This window comes from Puma concolor, chromosome E1 (genome assembly GCF_028749965.1).
Source record: "Puma concolor isolate L17-30 chromosome E1, mPumCon1.1.hap2, whole genome shotgun sequence".
NCBI classification, from domain to species: Eukaryota; Metazoa; Chordata; class Mammalia; order Carnivora; family Felidae; genus Puma; species Puma concolor.
The window spans coordinates 55024625-55051659 of NC_141680.1; the positions used below are offsets into that span (position 1 = coordinate 55024625).

At 42.5% G+C, this 27035-nt stretch overlaps 2 long non-coding RNA genes across 2 annotated transcripts in view; one reads left to right on the forward strand and one right to left on the reverse strand.

The window, feature by feature from the left end:
* The window catches only part of LOC147574505 (uncharacterized), a 60371-nt gene extending 45722 nt beyond the window's left edge, over window positions 1–14649 (reverse strand). Inside the window, exons 1-2 of the long non-coding RNA XR_015243743.1 lie at window positions 14377–14649; window positions 8522–8600 (exon numbers count right to left, since the gene is read on the reverse strand). This is a non-coding gene — a long non-coding RNA (uncharacterized LOC147574505). The remainder of the gene's footprint in view (window positions 1–8521; window positions 8601–14376) is intronic.
* LOC147574506 (uncharacterized) lies at window positions 5366–8644 on the forward strand. The gene is made up of 3 exons (XR_015243744.1): window positions 5366–5471; window positions 6668–6746; window positions 8527–8644. It is a non-coding gene; the product is annotated as an uncharacterized LOC147574506 (long non-coding RNA).
* Window positions 14650–27035: the final 12386 nt, after the last annotated feature.

The following is a 27035-nucleotide window of genomic DNA, read 5'->3' on the forward strand; positions in this document are numbered from 1 at the left end:
ATCTATAAATTGATCAGAGGTAAGACTGTTCTAGATTCTACCTACTTCCTACTCAAGGAGAATAACCCCCTTCTCCAATTGTTGTTCTTTCTTTCCACGCAAAGGAATGAGAACAGAGAAGGGAAGGCAAAAGAAAGAATAAGGGAAAAGCTAGAAGGTGCTGCTCTAGATACAAATAGTAGCACTTCACTGTTTGTATTTTGAAACAAAACACTACTATTCAACAAAAAAACAGGAGTTTCCATTATGAGAATATGCTTTATTTTCTGAGTGCTAACCTTCCCCATGATTGTTCTTTTCAGACTCAGAGTTTACTACCATTTCCCAAAGGGGCTCCCAGAAGAGCATTCTAAAAGTTACATTTTATCATGTCCCTCATCTGCCCAAAATCCTGCTGGCTTCACATCCAATTTAGAGTAAACCCCAAAGTCCTTGGCTTCCTCACTGTGCCTCCAGCATGCCTTTGGCTGGCTATTCCCTTTGCGTAATGCTCTTCCCCTAGAAGATCATATGTCTTTCTCCCTCACCTAATCCCAGGCCCCTGCTCAAATGTTCCTTTATCAGAAATATCTTCCCTAGTCAGACCCCCCCCCATCAGCCTCTATTCCATTATCCAGTGTCATGCTTCACCATAGCTCTTATTGCCACTATAGGTTTATTTGGTTCTATATGTCATTACTTCCTGTCCCTCCCCGCCAATGCCACCAGAATGTCAGCTCTGTGAGAGTAGAGACAGCATAGAGTTTACTGTTCCTACATATAAAGTCTCAACAAATGACTGGTATACAATTAGCACTCAAACATACTGTTGAATATATAAATGAATGGGACTAAGGAAGAAAAAGATGGAGGAAGGTAGACAGGGTGGGAAGAAAAGTGAGAGGGAGGGACAGTTATTCATGACCAGAGGATCAGCTTATTGAAAAGGATTTCACCCGATAAAGTATACTGGTTATTGTGCCTTAAAATGAAGAAAAAATGGGACACCTGGTGGCTCAGTTGATTAAGCATCCGACCCTTGATTTCAACTCAGGTCATGATCTCCAGGTTCTCTACACTGACACAGTGGAGCTCATTTGGGATTCTCTTTCTCTCTCTCAAAATAAATAAATAAACTTTTAAAAAATAACAAGAAAAATACAATGAGGAAAAAAATAATCACAAGAAATTTAAGGAAAGCAGTCAGGGTGGCTAATGAAACAGAGAAGAGAAAGGAGGGAATGATAACTAATATATATTTTGCCTTATCTCCTTCTCGTCTTTATGATTTTGAGGTGGAAGGTAAAGATATGCTAGGAGTCCAGTACTTATCACAATATTATGAAATAACATTCCAGAAAGCAGCTCAGGTTTTCCTATCCTACAGATAATATAAGAAGGTGGAAGACATGAATGAGGAGAGATGGATTTTGCATTTCCTTACAAACAACTTTAACTTTTCTAGACTATATTCTATGGCAGATACAATGCTGAGTGATTGCATATACAATCCTAAATTCAGTTTTCACAATGACACTCTGAAAAAGATATTATAATAACTATTTACTGTTGAAGAAACAGAAGCCCAGAGAAGTAAGTGATTTATCTCAAGGTCACACTGCTGTTTAAGTGGCAGAATGTTTGGGCCAGGCCCATGGATTTTCCTGCAACCTCCTGCTGCCTCAAATGGATATAGCAGATGTTACTTGTTAGACAACATGTCCACGAGCCTTAGACATTCACAAACAAATTTGTATTTGTTGCCAACCCCCTCGGAAGCTTACAAGAGACAAAATATATGGACCACTTCTCCTACGTTATAGCATCCTCTAGAGAGGTTACGAGCAACCAAACAAACCAAAAAGTCTATTGGACACTTTGAGGGTCTTCTCAGCTTTTAGGCCAGATCAGAACTCCTCTAATTAGCCACTTCCTCTCTCTTCTCCTGAGAGCTCCAAATTGGATTAATATCTTATCTGATCTGTAAGTGCTTTTTCATCTTTGTGAGCAAACTTATCCAGGTTTTCCCAGCTTGAAGGCTGCCAATCTCTTGGTGAAGTCAAAGCAGTAACTTTCTTATTCTGTTACTAGCTCCACTGGGTTAACTCAGATTAGGAAAAATTATCACCTTGTTTTTCAAGAACTCTGATTTCATAGGGGCCATTGTTATGCTAGTTTCAGGAGTTCTGTCCTCTGAGGTCATGAAATACAGTAGCTACAAGAGGTGGAAACGATGGATTAGAAGAGAAAAATGAGATCTCCCTCCTCTTCCTCCTCATTAATATCTCCAAAGATCTTGGAGCCCTTGCCAAAAATGTGACTGAGCCTTCACATGGGTTTTCAAATCAGGTTCAATGTTTGCTTAAGTTATATGGCAATCTTATCAGTTTGATTGCATATACCCATTGGAGTTCAGCTTGATTTTAGGTTTCTAAAGTTGACTTGGTAATTTCTAATAGATGTCAAATATTACAAAGGTTCAGATGTGAAGCCAAACATATTTGGGCTGCAAGTTTTTGGAAAGCTGGAACCGACTCTCTTGAGAGCTTTCCAGTAGGGATGGGCTAGTGTTTCTTTGCCAAGTTTAGAACCAAATCCAAATCTAAGAGGTTTAGAGCTCAGCCTTGGCTGGAATCTTCTGGAAGTTGAGGGGGAGTTGTTTTATTTTCCTCTAATTTAGCAAGCTTTCAGAATTATGTCCCAAGGGAACTGTGTATAGATATTCAGTGGCTCTGAGAAAAACTCCCTTAAGTGACTGTGATTTTTAGTGTTTTTATGTTTTTGATCCTACACAGGCAAATGCATCTGCATTTCTTATTTTTCACTGTCTTCATGTGATTGACTGGGTTCTATCATTGAAGAAAACTCACCTCTGTACAAGCCTTAGGAGACAATTTCTTCTCCCCCGCCCCCCTGCCCCACTAAAGTTAAAGGTAAATCACTCCTCCAGGACAAATGGTTTGTGCCCAAAATTAATACATCCAAGAAAGCAAAAGTTGTTCCTTGGCTCCAGGGGAATTATACAAATATCATTTTGTCTGGGCCCCACTCTCTTCCTGTTTATGGAGAAGCTGTCATAGTGAGAGCTGAACCGATTAATGGAATGAATGAATGGTAGAAAGCAAGAAGTGGCCCCTATGGACTGGACAGGACCTGTATAGAAAACGGAGAGGGCTGGGAATCAGGGGACCCAGATTAAAGTCCCAGTTCAGCTACTCAATCATTCTGATCTCCCATTCACAAGTTATTTAATTGCTGATCTTGCTTGTAAAGGGGGAAAAACAATATCTGCTGTATTTACCTTGAGGGAAGATGATATATATGAAAGTATTACATAATGTAAACATGCAAACAGACAAAATTCTGGGAACTGTAAAAAAGTGCTTACCCTGAATTTTGTAATCTGCATCCATTTTAGAGAATATGAAATGCGATCTGCTTAGACAACCCAATGTCATTATAGTCCTTTAACAAGATGCAGTTTTTAAGGAACAGAATTACTGACAACTATGGAAAGCTTTAAAAAAATCTCCTTCCCAAATGGAACTCTCTGAGTTTCCTTCCCCCCCACCAAAAAGATCTCCTTTAAAAGAAAGAGTCTGGAAAAGACCACTGATGAGGACTGCCCCAAACTGGCAATGAGCAAGGCCTCACTCTTCTTACTCAGGACCAATTAATATTCATGTAGACCCAACCTTGAAGGGATTTAGCCCCAGCATTTCATAAAACTGAAGCAATCCATCATCTAAAAGGGCAAAGAGGCAAAATTTCTGAGCACTTTTCCTCAAACTCCATCAGAGAATATAAGCTCACGTTACTTCCCCTCCCCAAGCCTTTCCTTCTTTATGAAGTGAGACTATTGTGGGCAACCGTGGTCTTGTAATGCATTTTTGGCGGGCCAAGGCAATACCATGGCTTCAGAAATTCTCTTTAGTAGAAGTTGGCCAGTGTTCTATTGTTTGCATCTGGGACATGGCCAGTAGAGTTCGGACATCTGCCCACTGTGTTAGCTCCTTGGGCGCCAGTGGGCTGAAGCTCATTATTCCACTGGGAATTATGCCTCTATTCTTGAAAAAGGGAGTGACTCACCAACAGCCCTCTATCACATCTGACATTTGGAGGATGAAAATCTCTTTTGAGTTCCAAGTTTAGTTGTGAGTGAGTTTCTTATTCTGACCAAGCTGATCCATAAAGGTACTGCCTGACCAAGCTTGTGTTTGGTCATCACACTGGAGTTGCTATATAGTAGGAAATTTGGGAATTCATTTCTAGACATGCTTACGATTGTGCCAATCCAAATGGTCAGCCCCCTCTGGCTGTAAAGCCAGAAGATAAAAAGAGAAAACAGTTGCTACAAGAGGCAGTGGGATAATGCTGGTGTGGTATAAGAAGGTGACAGATTTCTCAGTCCTTGCAGTAATTCCGCTCTTTCCCTGTCGCTTTCTTTTTAATCTTATTGTAACCGATTTCTAGTCCTTTGAGAATCTCAGTAAACATACATACTCTAGTTCCCTATTTCTGTCATTAGCTAATTATGGTGCATTGGAAAAGTAAACCTAAGGTTCAGTATCTATGCCTCAAAAATGAGGACTATATCAGTGTTTGCCTTACAGAACGGCAAAGCTTTAAATACTTAGCACAAGAGCATGGTGCCTAAGAAGTGCTCAGTAAATGTTAGAGCTAAAAATGATGATGGTGCTTACAAACAGCTTTTAGCACAGTATTTAGCATGCAACAATGGATACATGATAAGAAGTATTAAAATTACTACATTATTATTTGTTCTAAGTGAAGGGTGAGAAGAATCCAGTTGGCTTCTTTCCTCAGGTCTATTTACAGATTTTTTTCCCGTGGGGTCAACACATGGCTTTTGCCAGACCAGAAACTGAGGCTTGGTCTTGAAATACCATCATCTCTGCTATTCTAAGACCTTGCTCCCTGGTACCTGTCTCCCAACATTTTAGTTCTTTAAGGGGTTCCAACCTGGCCTTCATGGCTAACAATAGCCAATAACTTCCAGGAAAACAAAGAGCAGGATATTGAGGTCTTTTGGCCTTTGCAACAAAGAACAGCTGGATCCAATTCAGAGCCTTAACTGAAGAAAGAAAGAATAATGGACAGCCTTCCACTGGTCATGTGTCAGCCACTACAGGCTGTGTCTCTACCACCTGCAGGAACAGATTCAGATGGAGCATTTTTATTAAGGAAAATCTTCCTCCCAATCACAAGCAATGACCCAGTGAGAAACCAAACTTGTAGGGAACTGGTTGACAATACCATCCTAGGATGCTGCAGCAAGGAGTGGCCTTTCGAGTGGAGAGTTCTAGTTTCAAATGTTGACTGCCCCCCTTGGGCAGCTTTATTTATCCTTTCTGTGCTTCAGGTTCCTCATTTCACATGAAGAGGAGGGATATAATAATTACATAACACTTCAGAAGGCTGCTGAGATTTAAATGAGATCTTGTTTGTTACAGCACAGGCCACAGCCTGCGGTAAGTAGTAAGCGTCCAATACTCGTCAACATTGGTTAGTTCCCCTCCTCTTTCTCAAAGCTTTCCTGAATGTGTCGGGTGAGTACAATGGTGGCAAATATACAGTGGATGCTAAGTAAACGGCACTTTCCTAAAAGACAGTGAGGAGCCCTGAGGCCTATGCCCCTGGGAGTGTTAGTCCAGTGCAGAGTGCAGTGGGTGGCTGGAAACCAGCAAGACAGCGTCAGCTCTGAGCTTCTCGAGGCCCATTGTTCCCCCACTCCAGGTTGCAAATTACTGCCATGGCCTGCTTATTATTACTTCGACTCCTCCTTCTTCTTCCACATTTCACTGGCTCGCTTGCCTGCCCTTGAGCGTCTCAGGGAAGCCCTTCCCACACCCTCCAGGGAGTCTGCAACACAGCCCAGATGCTCTCAAAGATTAGAAATACTTTTAAGTCTAGTCTAAAAAAATAGTCCTATCCTTTGTCTCAGGCCATTATTTCTACTCTTACCAATTTTGGAGGATGCAATTTCCCATTCTTCATTTATAATATTTTGCTCAGGGTATTTATAGATTGTCAGCCTATATATCAAGTCCCCTGCTTGATTACACCATATAAATTCAGTCCTATTTATAAGCCGAAGCACTACTACTAGAATAGGAATTAAATACATTTCTGGTTTTGGAGGCAAACAAAACTCATTTTCTAACTCAGTGTCTCTCTGGATGAAACATTAGCCTTAACCTATGAATTAGAATTTTTGTGCCGCAAAAATCACCTCATTTTGGAGGCAAGAAAGGTAAAGCACTTTCCTCAAGTGATACTGTCCTGCTAATGGCAGAATCAAGACTTGCACCCATGTAGCCTGATTCTCTGGTCAGGTGTCTCTTCACTGTCCTAGGATATCTGATCTGGTCATTCAAAATTTAAACTCCTCTGCATCCTATGTAAGTCCTTTGGTATAAGGGTGCCATATACATGTCCAGGGGACTTTTTTCCACTCTCAGGAATGACTTGCCTCACCTGTCTACCTGGAAAATAAACTCATCCTCCAATGTCTAGCTCAATTTTTTTTTCCACAACTGTCCCGAACATCCTCAGAAAAAATCAGTTTCTCCTTCACCTATATGCTAATAGAGTTTTGCATATGTCTCATTTGTAGAGCACATTGCATTGAATTATAGTTCTTTGTTTATCTTTGCCTCTCCACCAGGCTGTGAATTTTTCAAGCTTAGGAATTATATTTTATTCATCCTCGTATCCAGAGTTCTCCAAAGAGTTTCCAACACATGGTAAGCCTTGACACCTGCCCCATCTTTTTGTTCCTGCTTTTATTCTGTTTGTTTGCAGATGATAATTTTCATGTTAGTGGCTTTAGGGAATAATAATGACTTATATAGAGTATAACTATTTGCTTTTGACCAACATCTAAATATGTCTGAACTACTGTGGATATCTTGGACTTCTAGGAACTACAGGTACTACTACTAATAATAATAATTGAAAAACTTTGCCTGGGGGCGCCTGGGTGGCGCAGTCAGTTGAGCGTCCGACTTCAGCCAGGTCACGATCTCGCGGTCCGTGAGTTCGAGCCCTGCGTCGGGCTCTGGGCTGATGGCTCAGAGCCTGGAGCCTGTTTCCAATTCTGTGTCTCCCTCTCTCTCTGCCCCTCCCCCGTTCATGCTCTGTCTCTCTCTGTCCCAAAAATAAATAAAAAACGTTTAAAAAAAAAAAAAAAAAAAAAGATGAAAAACTTTGCCTGGAGGATTGGGTAACTTTGTGCAAAGAAACTGAGAGAAAGTTCACAAAATCAAAGCACTAAATAGAATAGTCAAAGGATTCTCCTTTATGTTTTAAGGTAGCATAATTTGCTAATCTTTAAAGAGTTTAGAATGATCTAGAGGCGCCTGGGTGTCTGACTTCAGCTCACGTCAGGTGGGTTCAAACCCCGCATTGGGCTCTCTGCTGTCAGCACAGAGCCTGCTTCAGATCCTCTCCCTAGCCCCCTCTCACCCCTCCCTGACTCGTACACATGCGCTCCCACACTCTTTCTCTCTCAAAAATAAATATTTAAAAAAATATAAAAAATAAAAAGCCCAGAATGTTCTACCTTTGACAAAAAGCAAAACAAACAAGCAAAAAAAAAAAAAAAGAGAGAAAGAGAAAGAAAATTTAAGATGACATATATGCCAAAGTTTTAATGTCAAAGAGATTAAAATTAAACTGTAGCAAAATAAAAACTTGCTGTTTTGGAAAGTAGATAATAACTCCAGTATACAAACCTCTAGTGACTTAAAATTGAGTCTTTTATCCCAAAATGGCAATGAAGTCTCCAACTGTAATTAAAATGGAATTCTTTAAAAAGTAATCTGAACTCTAAAGTATACCCCATCCTTGGGAGATATCATGGATTTCTCAACTGTGTAAATTATTCTTTAATATGTTCTACTCCAGTTTGCAGCAGAAATACAACACTTAGCAAGTGGCCTAGAAGCTGTGAAACACTAATGCTGAATGACCGAGACTGCCCCCTAAATATTACCTCTATAGGCAAATTCTTACTTATGAGACCCTGCGGGGAGTCAGTCCACCCACCGCCACTCCCCATAACCCTCTCCTGTTCCCTGGGACTAAAAGAGCGATGACTTCGAGCGTATTCAGTTTCCAGTGTGGCTTGCCCTGGGATTATACCAGATTGATATTCGGAGCCATATTTGGTTATTCTTGGCACCAGACAACCACAGTTTCTACCAATCAGGTTATGGCGTGCTATAATGGGAAGTCATAACACATTTAATAAAGCGGAAAACCAAAAAAAAAGGAAAAAAGTTCTAATGCATGGACGACATATAACTTAACAGTAATAAAGGAAGCAAGACAGGCTTCAGGCATGTATTTTGTCTTAAGAGCAGAGCACAAACACCACTCAACACAAACTAGAAAGACAAAGCAGAACAGAATCCTGATATGTTGAAAGCAGCCAGAGTCAGAAGCTATGAAGGTAAAAGTTATTTGACACAAATGCCACTGTTTAGATTTCTTAAAGTTCTGTGTGAACTTATCTTACCTTAGAGACTGAGGAGAAGGAAGAGAAGTATCAGCTCATGTATAGAATGTCCCACAGATCACAGTAATGACTCTCTCAGCTGGAAACAGAAATAAAAGTCATATCGATGGTGTTAGTGTTAGATGATGCATGTGTGTTTGTCCAAACTCCGTGAAGAATTTCAAATGGCTTGATCCTAATCACCAATTCCTGGCCAGAAACACACTTTCCTTCAAACACATCTAGTCTATTTTTTTTTTTCTTTTTTCCTCAACACCTCCCCTAACCTTACCAAAAAGAAATATTTTATTTTCATTTTGTTCTCTCCTCTTCTTGCTATTTGGCATAATTATAAGTCACATAAATAATGACCTGTATTGGCTACTGGGCCCAGTGGAGTTAAGAGGACAAAACAAAGGGAATGTGTTAACATGACTCTTGGAAAGAGCACAACTGAAATGCATGTTTACCATCTGACTGGAAACTGAATCTTAGCTCTTCACTTGACTTCTTTATGCCTCACTGTAAGATGAGAATTATAAAAATCAGTATTTCAGTTTATGGTAGCTATCTCACTGCCTGACAGACAGTTGGCACAGACACACATAATTTTGTATTCTACCATCACAAACTTGTTTATAAATATATTATTTTTCTATTTCGTATGTACATACTTTTATGTATTTATACATATATTTGCTGTGACATGCAATTGTTATTATATTTATCTCCAATTATGCATTAAGCAATGAGATAGCACAATTTAGGAAATAAGCAGAAAACAAGATTCAAAAATGAGGTTCTTCCTCTTCTGCAAGTTATAATCGGGAGGTTAGGCAGGGAGTATTCAATTCAACAAAAAAATTCCAAAATAGTTGACAAGACAGGCCAGTTTCCCCTGGACAGTCCTGATTTATGTGTGTTGTCTCAGCATACTTATTAATAGCTCCCTCTTTGGGAAGAGTGTCCTGACTTGATCAATTAAATGCTCACATACTAATGGCCACATGTGGTAAGATAAACCTGAGAAAAGGAAAACGTCCTCAAGGGCACCCGAGCCAGGATAAAGCTTGCTAGGGTTAGGCAAGATCTAGGCTGATGAGGGGAAGTAGCCATGTGAAGAATAAAACAGAAGCATGGCAGGAACCACCAATTTCAGAAGGATATTCTCTCTCTCCCTCTCCCTCTCTCTCTGCCCCTCCCCTGCTCTCTCTCTCTCTCTCAAAATAAATAAACTTAAAAGAAGAAGGAGGATAGAGCAGTGAGTGCAAAGATAAAAGCACAAGGGTCTATGAAGAATAGGAGAAAAATTGAAAAACAGAGGGATTATGCAGTTCCAAGGAGAAAATTGTAAAGGATGGCACCAGATAGATCGGTAGTTATCAGCTCTTATGAGTTCAGACGGTTTGGGCCAGTCTATTCTAAAAGCAACACAAAGGAAGAAGGTGTTCTGTTTACTTGAATGGGAAGCTCTGCCATGGATGTGGGAAACTGCAGGCATAGAAAATAAAGAGCCTGTTTCATTTGGAAGCCCTTGGGGGACTGTTTATTTTACAACAAAGTAGTATCACTTTGTTTGTGGCCTCCTTCTTCCAGACGGTAGACGGGATCTGGCTAAGAACCCCAAAGCATGCAGCATCCATTTCACCGCTGAGTTTACATTTCAGCAGAACAATTCCAGAATGAATCATTGCACGCACAGGTTGTTGGTTATGCCCGGTTTGAAGCCCATTTTCAAAGCTCTTTTCTACTTTGTGTTCAAGGCTAAGTTTGCAGAGATTTATGTGGAGATTTCTTATTCTTCTTGAAAAATATAAAATCTTTCACCAGAGTATTTTTCTCACTCAGTGAGGCAGTGCTGGGCCTCCTTGTTGTTATTCTCCGTAAGACCTTTTCAACTTCCACTCAAATCTCTAGCATTTTTACTTAAGAAAGGAAGGGAGTAGTCGAGAAAAGAAAAATAAGCCCCCGACATGATCTAAAATGGGATGGGAAGTGAATGCATCCCTTTCAAACCAGCAGAATGTGAGAGAGAAAGCAGTAACTCAAGGGGACAAAACGGTGTGCCATCAAATAGGGAACTGATTTTAGGAGGATTCAATTTCTCAAAATCCCCTACTGCTAAGACCCAGCCTAATGCGCAGTAGGGTCTGAGGAATGGGTAGGTGCCTTGAGCGATGACAGTAGCTCAACACTGGGAAATAAACCTCATTAAAGAAAGATTTTGATCAAACATTATATATTCAAAAGGATGTGGCACCCAGTTTACAAAGAGAGGATTTCATGACAAAAGGAATCTGGGGAATGAGCAGGTGGTGAACTCAAACCAGGCTCTTCTACTTACATGCCTTGTGGCCTTGGACAAGTATCTTAAGCTCTCTGAGCCTCAGGTTCTTCATATGTACAAGGGGGAAATAACAGTACCTACCTTGGAGGATTGTTATTAGGATGAAATATGTATAAAGTACATAGAGTAATCCCTGACACAGAATAATTGTTTTTTTTCCCCATTTCTTTTCATGTTTATTTATGTTTGAGAGAAAGAGAGAGGGAGAGGAGGGAGGGGGAGAGGGAGACAGAATCGGAAGCAGGCCCCAGGGTCCAAGCCATCAGCACAGAGCCTGATGCAGGGCTCAAGCACACAAACCACGAGACCATGACCTGAGCCGAAGTTGGACGCTTAACCGACTGAGCCACCCAGGTGTCCCAGAATAAGTGCTTTATAATGACAACAGTAATAGCAAAAACCTACCAATAATTACTACTCTAAAATTTCTGTAAATCTAAAGTTTATGTTTCTATGAAATTATTTCAACTCCGGCTATGTTTCTTCCACCTCCTTCAAATCTTCCTAAAACCAAGAAGAATGTGTAATGCTTAGAGCAAAAACTACCAATTCAAAATTTGTAAACAAAAGAACTCGTGCTATGCTTTCTAAATTTCTGGTAATACACCTACACATACACCAAGGCCCTTAGTGATAAGAATATTTGCCCAGGTGAAGATGGTAAGGCCAGACATTATGGGGAGCTAGGCAGGGTCAGAGTTTATCTTTATAACTCTTTGTCTCAGTTTATAGAAAAGGAAAGGTCCCAGCTTCCAGACAGCCATGAAAACAAAATAAACAGGCATGTAAATGAGATGTGTTTTGGATGTGGGTTTGTATATATTGGCAGGAAGAGCAGTGAAACTTTGACTCTACTTTCTTATTCTTTCTTCTGTCCCCCTCAGTGCCAAAGGAGTTATTTTTAAAAGCATGGGTTCGTGTTTTTGATCATAATGTTATGGCAAAAGGGGAGATGACCTTTACATTTCGTTAGTGGCTGTTATGCAATCAGCAGGCCCTACATGGCAGCACTTGACATCTGGTCACCAATAATTCGGGTATTCTACAGCTCTTTCATTTGCCCTCACAATTAAACAGACCTCAGCAAGCCCGAACGTGGTAAGATAGGAATTTATTCCTTCGTTCATTAAAAGAATATATATTCCTTACCAAGTTCTACCAAAGCATCTTCCAAAGCCCAGTCTGGTATGGAATAATATGCAGAGATAAGCAAGTGTGCTAAATCTCTACCAACACGTGCAGAGGCATTAATCCAACTCTGTGCACCAGGACTGAGACAGAACTTAACAGCTAAGAGCACTTCTATGTAAAACCCAAAGGATAAAGAGACGACCTACAGAAGCAGCCACGTGACATACAATTCCATAGGAGACCTGGGTTTGTAATTCAGCAGGTTCATATGAACGAGAAGAGACTGAATGTCATGATTTATATAGCATCCTAAATTCTTCAGCATGTCAATTCTTAGTTTTGACCACTCTGTAGGGGTTAAGTTCTGGGACAATTTTCCTAGAGAGAAGAATGATAATTTCTGGCAAATAACAACAAATGCTGACTTTGTACATTTTATGCACTATTTTTTTTTTCCTGGAGAAAGGAGAAAGTGAAAACTAAATTACTTCTGTGGCCTAATATTTTTTTCAGCCCTTACCTGAGAGCCCAATGAAAGCATTGTCTATATTATTCCAAAATGTTGACAGAAAACTGATTCAGTAAATGTTCAAATAGTTTTCTTTATACAGAATTGAACAACTTGGAAAAATCTCACTATGCCACCAACTAAATTTCTCTATTTTCTTTGGATATTTGGCGATGGATGGTCTAAGACTACACATTAAAACATATTCACATAAAACCTGTACTCAGGGAAAAAGAATACAAACTCATCTGATCCTCACTGCTGACCTTTTGTTATAAAACAGACTTAATTTTTCAAATCCCAATTCTCTGCTCCCGTGATGGCATTCTGCAGGGAGAATTGTTTGTAACAAAACTGGCATCAAATGGGATCTGATCCATCCAAAGAACCCAAATAATACTTCTTAAGGAGAGGGTGGGGGGATGGGAGCTCATCCTATTCCTACAGAGAAAGAGTAAAATTGAAATGGTGGAAATGAATAATGTTTAAAACGTGTATTCCTTTATTTGCATCAACGTAAAGAGCCACAGATTTGAGACTTGCGTTACAATAGTTACTACTAGCTTCTGATATAAACAACCCTCTGCACATCAGTGGCTTAGCCCAACAAAGATTTCTCTCTCACGCATGCAGTGTCCAGTGCTGATGGCCCTGGGCACCCCTCCCCCAATTGGCTCATGGGTCTGGATTCCTTCTGTCCTATGGTCCTGCCACCTTTGGAGCCCTTTGCTTCTAGCTGCACTGACGATGGAGACAGAGACAAGGAGATAGAGACAAGGAGATAGAGACAGAGACAGGGGGGATGGGAGATGATGCTGAACAGACTTGAAAACAGTAACAGACATCTGAATGACACCTGAGGGTCTAGGGGTTCTGACCTCTCAGCCTCACTGGCTTTAGTATTTTATCTACCAACAGCCTGTTCCACAATCCCTGGATCTTCATCAATCCCAAACACTCCTCTTTGAGGGCAAGGAAGGAGACCAGCGGACAGGCCAACACACAACTGCCAAGTAGCTCACCGCATCTGTAGGAAACGCAGCGATCACACTTCTGACAAATGATGCGGCCACCTCTCTGTACATGTCTTCTCCCCACTCTTCAAGCACCTGAGATAAATGAGTATGCATGGCTTTTCAATGGCCCTTCCACTATAGGGGCGCCTGGGCGGCTCAACTGGTTAACTGTCCCACTCTCGACTCTTGACTACTCTCAGGTCAGGATCCCAGGGAGGTGGGATCGAGCCTGGGATCGGGCTTCGTGCTGAACGTGGAGCCTGCTTGGAATTCTCTCCCTCCCTCCCTCTCTGCCCCTCCCCTGCTCGCTCGTGCTCTCTCTCTCTCTCTCTCTCTCTCTCTCTCTCTCTCTCAAATTTAAAAAAAGAAAAAGAAAGGAATTAAGGGGAAAATATAGCCGTTCTACTATATTGAGAGCCGGGGTCTGTTGAAAGCAAGACAACAGGCCCCAAAGGGCGTGGTTCTGCGAAGCCCCCACGGAGGCCTGATCGGCGTCTGCTCGCCCGGAACTGGAACCCCACTCCGGTGGATCGGGAGCCGCGGGGATCAGCTCCCGGGGGGCTGCCTGCCCCCACAGAGCCCTGCCGGCCCCCACGGTCCCCCCCACCCCACCCCGCGATGGCCAACCCGCCGTTTCCCGGAGGAGGACTCCCCCGCTTCCTCTAAGACCCTTTCACTTCCTCCAGTTCCTCGCAGGCCCTTTCCGTCCGCCAGTTCGCACGCTGCCCGGCCCGCGGCGAGTTCTGAGCGAATCAACACTTGGGTCGGTTACTAGGCCTCCGTTTACCTCGTATCTGCTCTGGGGTCAGAAGAGGGGACTGGAAAAGACACAAACACACGCCCCCTGGAGGAGCGAGCCGCAAGGCCCTCGTACCTGCCCAGCCGCCGAACCTGCCGCTCGCTGGCTGCCTCTCCAGGCGGGGAGGCCCCGTCTCGGGATCCCAGCGTCGCAGTCCTTCCCTTCATGGGCTTTCAGGCTTCACGTGAGCGTTTCGGTTTCCAGGCTGGGTGTGGAAACCGTCGGCCGGCGTCCGGGCTGACTTCAAAACCAGGACGGCCTCAGGCTGGAGTCAGACAGCGCCGACGTCAGAGCGAGCCGACGTCAGGTGGGTCCGACGTCAGACTGCGTTCGACGTCAAACCGGGGTCCACGTCAGACCGGGTCCCACCTCCAACTGGGTCCCACCTCACCCTGGGTCCTACGTCAGACGGGCCCCCAGCTCAGAGCTGGTCCCTCTTCAGCCCCGGTCCTACCTCCGACTGGGTCCCACCTCAGACTGATTCCCACCTCAGACCGGGTCCTACCTCCAACGAGGTCCCACCGCCAACTGGGTCCTACATCACACTGGGTCTCACCTCACGCTTGGGTCCCACCTCACACTGGGTCCTGCCTCAGACGGGACCCCCTCGCGCTGGTTCCCACCTCATGCTGGGTCCCGCCTCAGACTAGATCCAGCCTCAGACTGGGTTCCATACCCACCTGGGTCCCACATCAGACAGGTCCGACTTCACATGGGGTCCCAAGTAGAAACCATAGGGGTCACACTGTGTCCAACATAGAAACCGGACCGAATTTAAGTGGGAGTAGGATCCAGGGTCAGACTGGAGCCAGTGAGAGGCCTCAGGTGAATAAAATTGTGTTTTAAGGCTGCACAAGTAAGTTTAACCTTAACAAACTTAATCTTGAATTACTGGGAGAATTCTGAAGCTCTTAGATAAGCTTATCCATTTAAGAAGTGCCCCAGAGAAAAGGGGGTCTCAGCCAAGCACTAACTAGAAAGGGTAAAAGGGGATTGGTTTTCTGTCTCTGCAGTTTCTGGCGACAGGATGAAATCTTCTGGAACAGTCCATCGAGTCCAGAGCCTGCAGCCTGGGATCCTGGGAAAGCACAGAAGCTGGCAGAGGGTGAAATTGTTGCCAAAGTCAGCGCTCCCAGATCTCTATGGTGCCTGGTGGAGAGAGGTAAAATTTCACCTTATCTCTTCTTTCCTAAATTCCGATTGGCTGGGAAAAAAAAACATTTATAAGAATTAGATCTTTGAATGTGACTTGTGAATTTGCTTTTTACAGAACCTATTGGTGGTCGATTCTTTTTCTCACAGGGGCAGCTGGGAGAAACACCTTCCTGTTTGTCCCATTTTTGTGTCCCGAGAACTTGGTTTGGCATCTATCAGGTTAGGGGTCCCCAGAATATGGTCAGACATAAATGCAGGTTGTACTTCATTTGCAGCTAGAGTCCTATGAACTATTGCCAACTCTCAAGACAATTGTCTTCCTTTCTTTTGGTTATCTTTGGATCTTGGAGGGTAGTATCCTTTGAACCCTCTTTGGGGATGCCTCTTGTGTCCATGGGGTTGTTTAATACTGCCAGAAATATTTACTGTTTGTCCTGGCAGAAACCTGACAAAATATTCAAAAGAATGGTTTGTTTTGTTTTGTTTTGTTTTGCTTTGCTTTGTTTTGTTGTTCCTCTATGGTCAGAAGTTGGCCAAACTGGAAGCTGATATTCAGAGCCCAATAGGGATTTTCTTTAGTCCTCCTTCTCTAAGATAGAATGAAACTATGTACCAGGGCAGGGGGGCGGTGAGTATGGAGGTGAGGGAGTGTGATAAAATAAAATTCTGAAGCCTTGGTGGAAGGATTTACCAAAATAGTGCAGAGATATCCAGGTCTAAATTTAGAACATAGGAATGTTTTCATTTCCATCTTCTGCCTGCTACAAAGAAGCAAACTGAGGATAATGTAGCTAGATGGGTGGGTCTTACTTTTACAATATGTTGGATCTTACCTCTGTCATTTTGTTGCATGCCTCCTATCTTAGCCCCCCCTTTTTAAAAAAAATTGTTATTAGTTTCTCTAACCTCTGAGCCCATTATCCACCTACCAGTTCACCACAAGCAAGCATACACACATTGTCAATTCCACTCTTCCAGGTAGGAGACACCAAGGTACAACTAGAAGTGCAAGGGGTTTATTGAATGAAAGACAAAGGAGAGAAATGAAGCAGGGAAAAGTATTGTCCTACAGATCTGACACCTAGAAATAGAGCCTCAGGCTACAATACAGGTCTGAAACTTCTCCGCCAGCCCATGGAGCATCACAGGGCCAAGAGAATTGGGCAGAAATGACCCAAATATAGCCCCCTGCTGTGCTCAGTCATTGGCTGAGCTTCCCGTGAATGCTATGATAGATCCCAAAGGCGTGTACATAGGCATGTGACACTTCCCCAATTTTGTTTGACAAAATTTATTTACTCGACATTTGAGAAGTACTCAATTTGGCTTTTTTTTTTTAATTTTTTTTCAACGTTTATTTATTTTTGGGACAGAGAGAGACAGAGCATGAACGGGGGAGGGGCAGAGAGAGAGGGAGACACAGAATCGGAAACAGGCTCCAGGCTCTGAGCCATCAGCCCAGAGCCCGACGCGGGGCTCGAACTCACGGACCATGAGATCTTGACCTGGCTGAAGTCGGACGCTTAACCGACTGCGCCACCCAGGCGCCCCTCAATTTGGCTTTTGTATCAGTGTGTGTGTGTGTGTGTGTGTGTGTGTGTGTGTGTGTGTGTGTCAATATATACAGAGAAAGAGACACACACACACTCATACACACACATACATATATACATAAAATTCATTCAATAAGATTCACTGAATTCCTATTCTCATCTTTATGTGTTTTTAAAAACACTAAAAAAGTTAATGTTTATTTTTATTTTATTTTTGAAATAGAGAGAGAGCATGCATGCACAAGTGGGGGTAGGGCAGAGAGAGAGAGAGGGACACATAGAATCTGAAGCAGGCTCTAGGCACTGAGCTGTCGCCACAGAGCCCGACCCGGAGCTCGAAACCATGAACTGTGAGATCATGACCTCAGCGGAAGTCAGATGCTTAACCAGCTGAGCCACCCAGTTGCCCCTATCTATGTGTTTTTTCCACCGGTTTCATTTACTTCTTTTTTAACGTTTATTTATTTTTGAGACAGAGAGAGACAGAGCATGAACGGGGGAGGGGCAGAGAGAGAGGGAGACACAGAACCGGAAGCAGGCTCTAGGCTCTGAGCTATCAGCCCAGAGCCCGACGCGGGGCTCGAACTCACGGACCGTGAGATCGTGACCTGAGCTGAAGTCGGACGCTTAACCGACTGAGCCACCCAGGCGCCCCTCATTTACTTCTAATATCTCTAGAGTAAATCTAAGTAATTTTATCCAAAGTGTTCACAAATAGTTCATATTTTCTTTATTTTCACATCTGAGAAAATCTTTGTGTTGCTTTTGCTCATGAATGACAACATGGCATATTATTGGAATCTTTGAATCTTGCCTTTTATCACTCCAAACTCCGTAGGAATTCCATAATTATCTCTTAAGTCAAGTATTACTAAGGAGAAAGAGCTTACTTTGGTTCCTTTGTACATAACCTAAGTTTTCTGCTTGAATATGTACAGAATTTTTTTTTAAATCCTTGAAATGCAAACATTTCATCAGCGTATATTTATGTGTAAGCCCTGCTCTTTTTAATGTGTTTTTTGGATTAACCTTATTTGGAAATGCAAGAGCCATTATGTATAGATTTGGATCTCCTTTTTAAAGCAGGAAATAGTTCTTTTACATCTCCAATAATCCAATAATCACTTCTATACTCATTTTGCCCATATGCAAAAGTGCTGGTGTTATTACATTTTTATCTGAAAATATACTGAACATAATATTTGTATGCTTCTCAATGTCAGTTTAAAAGTCCTAAGAGCTATTTTGCTAGCCATACTACTAAGGCCCACTTTTACAACATCATCTTGAAATTTGTCACCCCATTCCTTTACTTCTATTTCTTACCCAGTCTCAAGTACTCCTCTGGGAAGCAGAAAGAGGTCTCTTAATCGTACGTATTTTATTAAGTGTCTAATAGACTATAGGAGAAAGCCAGTTCTCTGTTTTCCCAACATTTCAGCCAAGTACCAGAATTTGGGGCCAAATTACAGCAAATCCTTTTCTAATAGAAAAAAATAAAGGAAGAAACGAAAGAAAGAAAGAAAGAAAGAAAGAAAGAAAGAAAGAAAGAAAGAAAGAAAGAAAGAAAGAAAGAAGAAGGAAGGAAGGAAGGAAGGAAGGAAGGAAGGAAGGAAGGAAGGAAGAAAGAAAGAAAGAAAGAAAGAAAGAAAGAAAGAAAGAAAGAAAGAAAGAAAGAAACCTCAGGAGTTCTATAATGTCCCAAACAAAGCAAACAAACCTTGGGTGTTTAGAGACTTATCCAAAAGTCTTTGTCACTATATACCAAGCGCAATTTATTGCAAACAAGATGAAGGGGTAAGTCAATGTGGCTGTCATTTGAACTTTGCAATTCTAGGGAGCTCTAGTTTCCTACCTGAGATTTAGACCACTAAACTCTCTCCCCTAGTGGATTTATTTGCTTCTTTTATTTCACGGGTTAAAAAATGAGTCACTATAAACCCAACACTGCTAGAATCATTGTTTTTAAAAGAGCATTAAAACTGCATTGATTGGTTTGGTGAGATGTTGGAAACTGTTTTGTTCTCTGAAAATTTTGAAGGACTTCATTCAATTCTGGACAATCAATGGAGGACATTACAAAGGCAATATCATCCTCCACTTGTCACCCTGAGAATCCTCACCCCTGCTCCTCATTCCTTCCTTAATGGCCCCCTCCGTATGCCCCTAAAAGACACCTAAAAAGACTGAACAACCAAGGCTCTACTTACAGCATATCTAATCAGAACAGAACACAATAAAACCAGTACTTGGTGCATGGAGGATAACACTAATTCATTTATCCACGTATTCATCAAGTATTCATTGAGTGCCTAGTAAATTTATTCGCTACTCCACATGTTCACGATACAAAGATGAACAAGACCTAGGCCCTTGAGGACAATCTAAATATTCTATGATCATAATTATGATAAAGAGGGGGGCAAAGGAAGCAGGAGAAGAAGGGAGGTAGTGTTATCCCCATTTTACAGTGTTATCCCCATTGACAAAACCGAGGCATGGGGAGGTAAAGGAGCATACCCAAGCACACAACGTTTACAATTAGCAGGGCCCAAATTCTAATGCTTGAGTTAGGCTTCAGAGCACACAGTCATAACCTCCACGCTCTACTGTCTCGATAGGAGATTGAACAAACACATCAGAGAAGGAACTCAGCGTAACCACATTTACCCCTTGGTTCAGCAGGAGTCACCATCACAGCTATGATCCTGATGCTCTGTCCTATAGACTTGAGAGTTTCCTTTTTTAAGTTTCTCTTTTACTTTTGAGAATCTCTGGAGAAGGGGAGGGTTGACAAGTACTCATAAACAACTGTTCTTGTCCCTCAGATTCTGTCATTTCCATCTGTTAACCTCATAGCCGAATGGTGGAGAATGCAGAGCCAGGCACCCTCCGTGTGTACTTGAGTGAAGAAAATGACCTTATGGTATTAGCTTTAGGAAGTTCATTCCTTTAACACACGTGAAACAAAATTCTAGGAAAGGAAAGGCATGCTATGAGTGTGAATAAAGTGCCACTCTGGCTCCCGAGGAAAACATAGCTTGGGTAGAAATAGGCATCTTAATACCACTCATGTAGTACAAGCTCAGTGCATTAAGTATGTGACCAGATATTCTAGACATATCTGCCGTTGTGGTGTAATTACTAATAATGCCAATATACCCATTTGGATAGTACATTATGTAGTCATCCTAGCATTAAGAGAGCCACAGTCAAAATATCGTGGGAAGTCAATGAGAGAGCAACCAATTTTCCATAGGAGAAGGGTCTAGTGCTCTAAATGAGTTTGTTTTATGGTTGTAAGAAATCACTGTCTTGCATTTAACCTGCTAGCCAAATCATCCTGTGTTCATGCACTGGCAGGCAAAGAAATATCTAAAAAAGAAGATATCAGAAAACTTGCCTAATGCATGAATTGGGCCCTTCTCAATAAATTGAACAATTCCAAAAAGACATTTTTGAATGCCCACTGCATTCTAGGCATTGCGCTAATGGTGCATGGATGGGGCAGTCATTGCCTCTCGAACTAAACACTTGCATGCAGGGATCAAAACACACAAAAATATGACACGGTAAACACAAAGATGAAGTGTGTGTAGAGAGAGGGAGAAGGGAGAAGACGTATTTGATCCAAGCTGGGCATTCACAGAAGTGGAGGAACCAATTGAACTAATCTTGAAGGATCAAAAAGAATGAAGGCAAATAAATAATACATTAATTTAAAAAAATTTTTTTTCAACATTTATTTATTTTTGGGACAGAGAGAGACAGAGCATGAACGGGGGAGGGGCAGAGAGAGAGGGAGACACAGAATCGGAAACAGGCTCCAGGCTCCGAGCCATCAGCCCAGAGCCTGACGCGGGGCTCGAACTCACGGACCGCGAGATCGTGACCTGAGCTGAAGTCGGACGCTTAACCGACTGCGCCACCCAGGCGCCCCAATAATACATTAATTTTTAAAAATAATTTAATTAAGTTTAAAAAGTGAAAAGGTCAAAAGTTGGAATTGAACTTAAGGCAGAGTGAACAGTCACCCAGCCACCATCAGGCACACATTTTGCTCCTCTCTGGAGGGAAGTGTGTCCGCTGCAAACAACAGGATTATATCCACAACAGCTGAGATGGAACTGGATGATAGATCTAGCTAGATGCTAAATGTTTAAGCTTAAACTGAGCGAGGCCCTAGGCATACCCAGATAACTACCATGTGAAGTCAGCTCTCAAGGAAACCATGTTATAGCGGGAGTCACTCACCGATTACATAGAATTTATTTGTTGACTTAAACTATCTTCCCCTAACTTGGGAGAATGCCTCTCTTTCCTTTCATACTGTGGTCTCACTTTGGTGGGTTTAAGTAGTATGTTAAAATATGACTGATTCCTTGCTTCCTGTGGTCTATCTGACAACCAACAGAAAGTGTGATCCCATTGAGCAGTTGGACATTGTAAATCCATCTAAGAAATACCTTTGCACATCTGTTTCAACATCTTTTTTTATATAAATAAAAAAACATTTATTTTTATAAGAGCATGTGCACATGCGGGGGCGGGGCAGAAAAAGGGAGAGAGAGAATCCCAAGCAGGCTCCCAGTTGTCAGTTTAGAGCCAGATAGGGAGCTCAGTCTCATGAACCATGAGATCATGACCTGAACTGAAATCAGAAGTCGGACCCTTAACTGACTGAGCCACCCAGGTGCCCCAGTTTCAACATCTTTTAAGGACATGTTGCTGATGTTTTACTGAATTTTTGATTTACCCTACCCACCTCATCTATCAACATTAAGTATCATTAATTGCATAAGGGGCTTAGTCTCTGAATGATTCATTCTTTATAAGGCTATATTGATCACAGCCTTACTTCAAGATGCTCACAGACGTCCTAGTGGGCAGGGAGGGGAGCAGCCCCCCCCCCACCCTGTTCATTTTCTGGCTCATAGTTTCATGTCATTGCAATGTCTTTCCAACTCTTTTACATCAAGTTGAATATTCTTTTGGAGGCATGTCATTGGAGTTGGGAAATGAGCAGAGCATGATGAGACAGTAGAGAAATTGAGTCTTTGTTGACCTCTGCTCCTGTTAGAAAAGTATCGGCTTCCTAACACTGGGGTTCTACCTAACATTTCACTTTTTAAAATTCTGCTGACCAAAAAACACAAATTCAAAACCATGGACCTAGCCACGTGTTCGTCCATGTCAACTTACCTGCTTCCTGCAATAGAGCTACCCTTTCACTCCATTCTTCCTGGTGTTGACATCACTTTGGGGTGCTACTTTAAGTATGTTAAATTCTATTTACGTTGGTGTGTCTGGGTCTAACTTTATCTCTGCTGGACTTGACTTTTTTCACTCTAATACATTTTCTGTCTGGTTCTTTATGTTTAATGGCTGCAGAGGAATACTCAACTGCATAGAAACAAAAGAACTAATTTAAGAAAGAAAATGTTAAGGTAAACTGGGGTGGCAGCCTGAGCTCCATTATACCCAGGACTTCTTAAAGTCTTGGTCTAATCATATACTATTTTTAAATACTCAGTGGTCCATTATACTGGCAAGTATTTAATGCTGGGTAGTTTGTTAAATATTTTGTTATTTTCTTTAAAAAATTTAAGGCCTGAGGGACGCCTAAGTGGCTCAGTCGGTTGAGCATCCGACTTCGGCTCAGGTCATGATCTCAGGGTTCATGAGTTCAAGCCTTGTGTCGGGCTCTGGGCTAACAGCTCAGAGCCTGGAGCCCACTTCAGATTCTGTGTCTCCCTCTGTCTACACCTCTGCCGCTTGCTCTCTGTTTCTCGCGTTGTCTCAAAAATAAATACACATTAAAAAAAATTTTTTTTTAAATAAGGCCTGAGGCACCTGAGTGGCTCAGTCAGTTAAGTAAGCTAAGCGTCCACCTTCAGCTCAGGTCATGATCTCGCCTTTCCTGAGTTCGAGCTCCGTGTCAGGTTCTGTGCTGACAGCTCAGAGCCTGGAGCCTGCCTCGGATTCTGTGTCTCCCTCTCTCTGTGCCCCTCCCCCACTTGAGCTCTCTCAAAAATAAATAAACATTAAAAAATTTAAAAATAAACCCTGAATGGGGTGCCTGGGTGGTTCAGTCAGTTAAGCATCTGACTTCAACTCAGGTCATGATCTCACAGTTCATGAATTCGAGCCCCACATTGGACTCCAGAGCTGTCCCCTCTGTCTCCCTCTCTCTCTTCCCCTCCTCCCCCACTCTCTCTCAAAAATAAATAAATAAAACAATGAAAAAAAAAAAAAAAGAAAAAAAAAGCCCTGAGCTAGGAAGGTAGGATTTCTCTTATTCAACCATAACCATGGAAAGTCTTGCCGGCTAAATGACAAGGTGGGACACACGCTGGATAAGAACCATGTCCTGTAGTGGCCTCAATACTCTAAAAGGGAACAAGTGGCCCCTTGACACAGACCTGGCAAGTCGATTGCTCTAGAAGGATAGTAAGTAGCAAAAATACATTATGATCTTTGATCTCCTAAAAAATTCACCTGATCACTGAAATTTGGTATAAAGAAAACATTCCCAAATTCCCAGACTTCCAAGGCTCTCTGTGATTTTACTTAAGAGTGAGAAATAATGGAGGGGAGGTTTGAAAAGACTGCATTTGGGAGGCTACCAGGAAGGAACAGAAGTAAGAAACCCGAATCAGGCCCTTAAAGCCCTGCTGACTCTTCCTGGTGTGGGAAACAAAAGCAGAAGGAAAAAAAAATTAAATTTCCTTACAACTTACAGCCCATTGACAGACAAGTCCTTGAGACAGGCAGGGCAACATTGCTCTAGGAGCTCAGCTGCCTCCATGATGACACTTTGCTAAGGGCAAAAGGCAGTCTTAGCCCAAACCCCCAGGATCCTTCCTGTAAGTCTACTTTAACATACAAAAATGCCTTTGGAAACTTCCTTTATCTCTACCTCCCCCACAATATATGTTGGCAGTCATCCTCCAAACTCCACCGATATACATCTGAAGGGTCTCAGGACTGAGTTTTTACTTAACAGTAATAAATTATCTCTTCCTAACAACAGCTAGCCCCCTCAAGGTCCTGGAAACCTTGCTTCAAAATTCCTTAGAGACTTATGCTGTCCCTAACCCCCTCCCAACCTGAAAGTACATAATCAGTCACCCCTCACAACCCCAGTGCCGCTCTTTCTGCCCACAGGTCCTGTCCCCATGCTTTAATAAAACGGCCTTTTTGCATCAAAGAGGTCTCAAGAATTCTTTCTTGGCCATTGGCTCTGAATCCCAGCATTTTCTACATCATTCCCACAGTCACTGTCCTGCCTAATCCAACACACTTCATGGGCCCCAGAGAAAATGGGAATCCCTCTCCTGGCCCTGTTGCTTCTTCAATCACAACCTGCCACAGAATTTAGAGATTATCAAGTCCACCAACTGCAGCATTTTTGAAACTTCTGAGCTCAATTTTGTCTGATACACCATTAAGAACACCCTTTTTTTCCCTACAGTATTAAAGAAAAAAAAATGATAAAAGAAATCAAGCCAATCTCCAAAGACTATGATTTTAGGAAGGATTAAAGGTGAGATGCCTCAGGATGAAAAGGTGTGACTACTATTGACTTCCCACCCAACCTCTTGGTGAAACAGATCTACTTCCAAATCTAATGGGCTAAAAAACAGAAAACAAAACAAACAAACAAACAAAAACAGAAACAAAAAAACTCAGGATCTTTCATGGTTCCGAGTATCAACAGCACCAGAAACTATTCAAATGAAACAAAGACAGTGCTAAGAATAAAGTTGAGTTCTCTGCCAGAGTTATAAAATGCATGGAAAGACCCTCACTGGGATATTCGAGCAGGAGCAGAGAAGTAACAACAGACACCGAAGTTTGTTTCTTTGCGGAAAACGGGACACGAGCGATCCAGAGATATGAGACCCTACGATATTTTATTTTCAGAACAAGACAGAACCCAACGGCAGCTCCCTAAGGAGAGCCCTAATTCCCAGCACTGGGTCTGCTTAAGGAGCCCTGGCATTTCCTCTTTCGCGCAGAGTGCAGCCCGCACAACAATCAAGCTGTGACTGGGAGCTGAGCGCAGTAGTTAATTAAGGCTGCATCTTTTATTCTCCAGGGCAATTCAGCACAGCGTGAATGCGCCCCAGAGCCAGTCTGTGGTGGGAATGTCTCCCCGGGCAGTGGGAGAATCCAGTCTCATCAGCATGACAATAGCCCCCAGGATGCACTTGGACTGATGTAATGGCCAGGGTTCGGGGAGGGGGGTTGAAAGCCTTGTAGCAGAAGCCTGGAGCGTTTGCAGCTGACTGGGGCTATTTCAGTACATGAAATTCCTTCCCTTTTTCTTTCTTCCTTTTATAAGAGATGTTTGCTAATTGGTAGAGCTCAGAAAACAATATACCATTAAGAATCCCCTTCCTTCCTCCCACCTCCCCCACTCCCTGCGTTCTCGCCTCGCTGGAAATCTCCACTTTTGTTCTGTGGTTTGTGTGAAGCCTTAGTTTTTCTTTCTCTTGAACGTGGAACTTATAAACAATGATTTACTAAGAGACCCTGCAACCAATTCTCCTGTATCAGGGTTTCCCTAACGCACTCTCCGCCTTGGAGAATCTTGGCTGTGGTCCTGCTGCAACTCATACGTTTGCCCTATACATGATGCATTGATACAAAACATTTTGGAAAAGTGAGTCATGGAAAGTTAGCCTGATTTTGTATTTTTTTTTTCTTTTCTTTTCTTTTTAAATCACGGGAACCTATTTAAAGCTGGAGCATTTGACTCATTGAAGTTGACAGGGTAATGGTCAAAATGGAGACACACACGAGGAAGTGCCAATTGAGTCTGACGATGGATGTCGTTTGGCTTTGCCACCAACTCAGAAGTGGCCTAGGCAAGGCGCTGTCCTCTCCTGACTGTCTCAATACACTCATCTAGGGGAGAGGAACTCAATGTCGTCTAAGGTCCCTCTTGAGCGAGGCACTTAATGACAGTTGTCATATCTTCTTCACTGACAAGGGACATAAGCTCTCATGTGCCAGGAGATTTGCAATGTGTTAATTCTCTAGGAGAACAAGATGGCCATATTCTACCTGGAGCTTTTAAATCAATGCTCTCGATCATTCTGCACCATATTTCCAAGTGAAGTGGACCGCAAAAGAAAGCATGCACTGAATCTGACTCACATGAGAGTCTGGCAGCTGATAAACAGAAATGAGAACACCATCGCTTCAGGAGAATGTTCTTTACTTTCCAGAGCATACAGCCTCCATTTTCTATTCTGTCTCATTGTTCCCCTTATCCGGCATTTGTAGGGCCACCGGAGAAATCTGAAAGTGCCTTTTAAGCATTTCCCAAAGTCAAATAATTTTTTCTTTAAAAAAAAATTTTCTTTAACGTTTTATTTATTTTTGAGAGAGACAGACAGAGTGCAAGCGGGGGAGGGGCAGAGAGAGAGGGAGACACAGAATCCGAAGCAGGTGCCAGGCTCCGAGCTTGCAGCACAGAGCCCGACGAGGGGCTTGAACCCACGAACCGCGAGATCATGACCTGGGCCGAAGTCGGACACTTAACCGACAGGGCCACCCAGGCACCCCTCAAATAATTTTTTCAAAGTGGTCTCGCGGTCTGGATTTATTACCGGACTCAACAACCTATTGCTCCCACTTCCTCCTGCTCATGCGCTTGTCAAATTATGTGAGTTGATGAGCATTTGAAATATGGCGACATTTCCCCCCCCCCCCAAACCATCCCCCGGACAGATTTCATTTTTATTGAGACCGTAGTCATCAAGGGGTCTGGAGGACTGGAGGACTGGTGGGTGGTTCTTCAAAGAGTCTGTCATCTGCCTTCAAATATGTCTGGGTGTGCGTGTTACTGGAGAGTGAGTGTGCCCAGGACTTTGTTCGACTAACAAAGATGATAACAATCATTGTCTGAAGGTAAACCATCTGGAGATTGATATTTGAGGGAGTGGGATTGATAGTGATGGTAGAGAGACCCCAGGTCCATCTGAATGATTATCTCTTTGGGCTATTAAAGTAAAT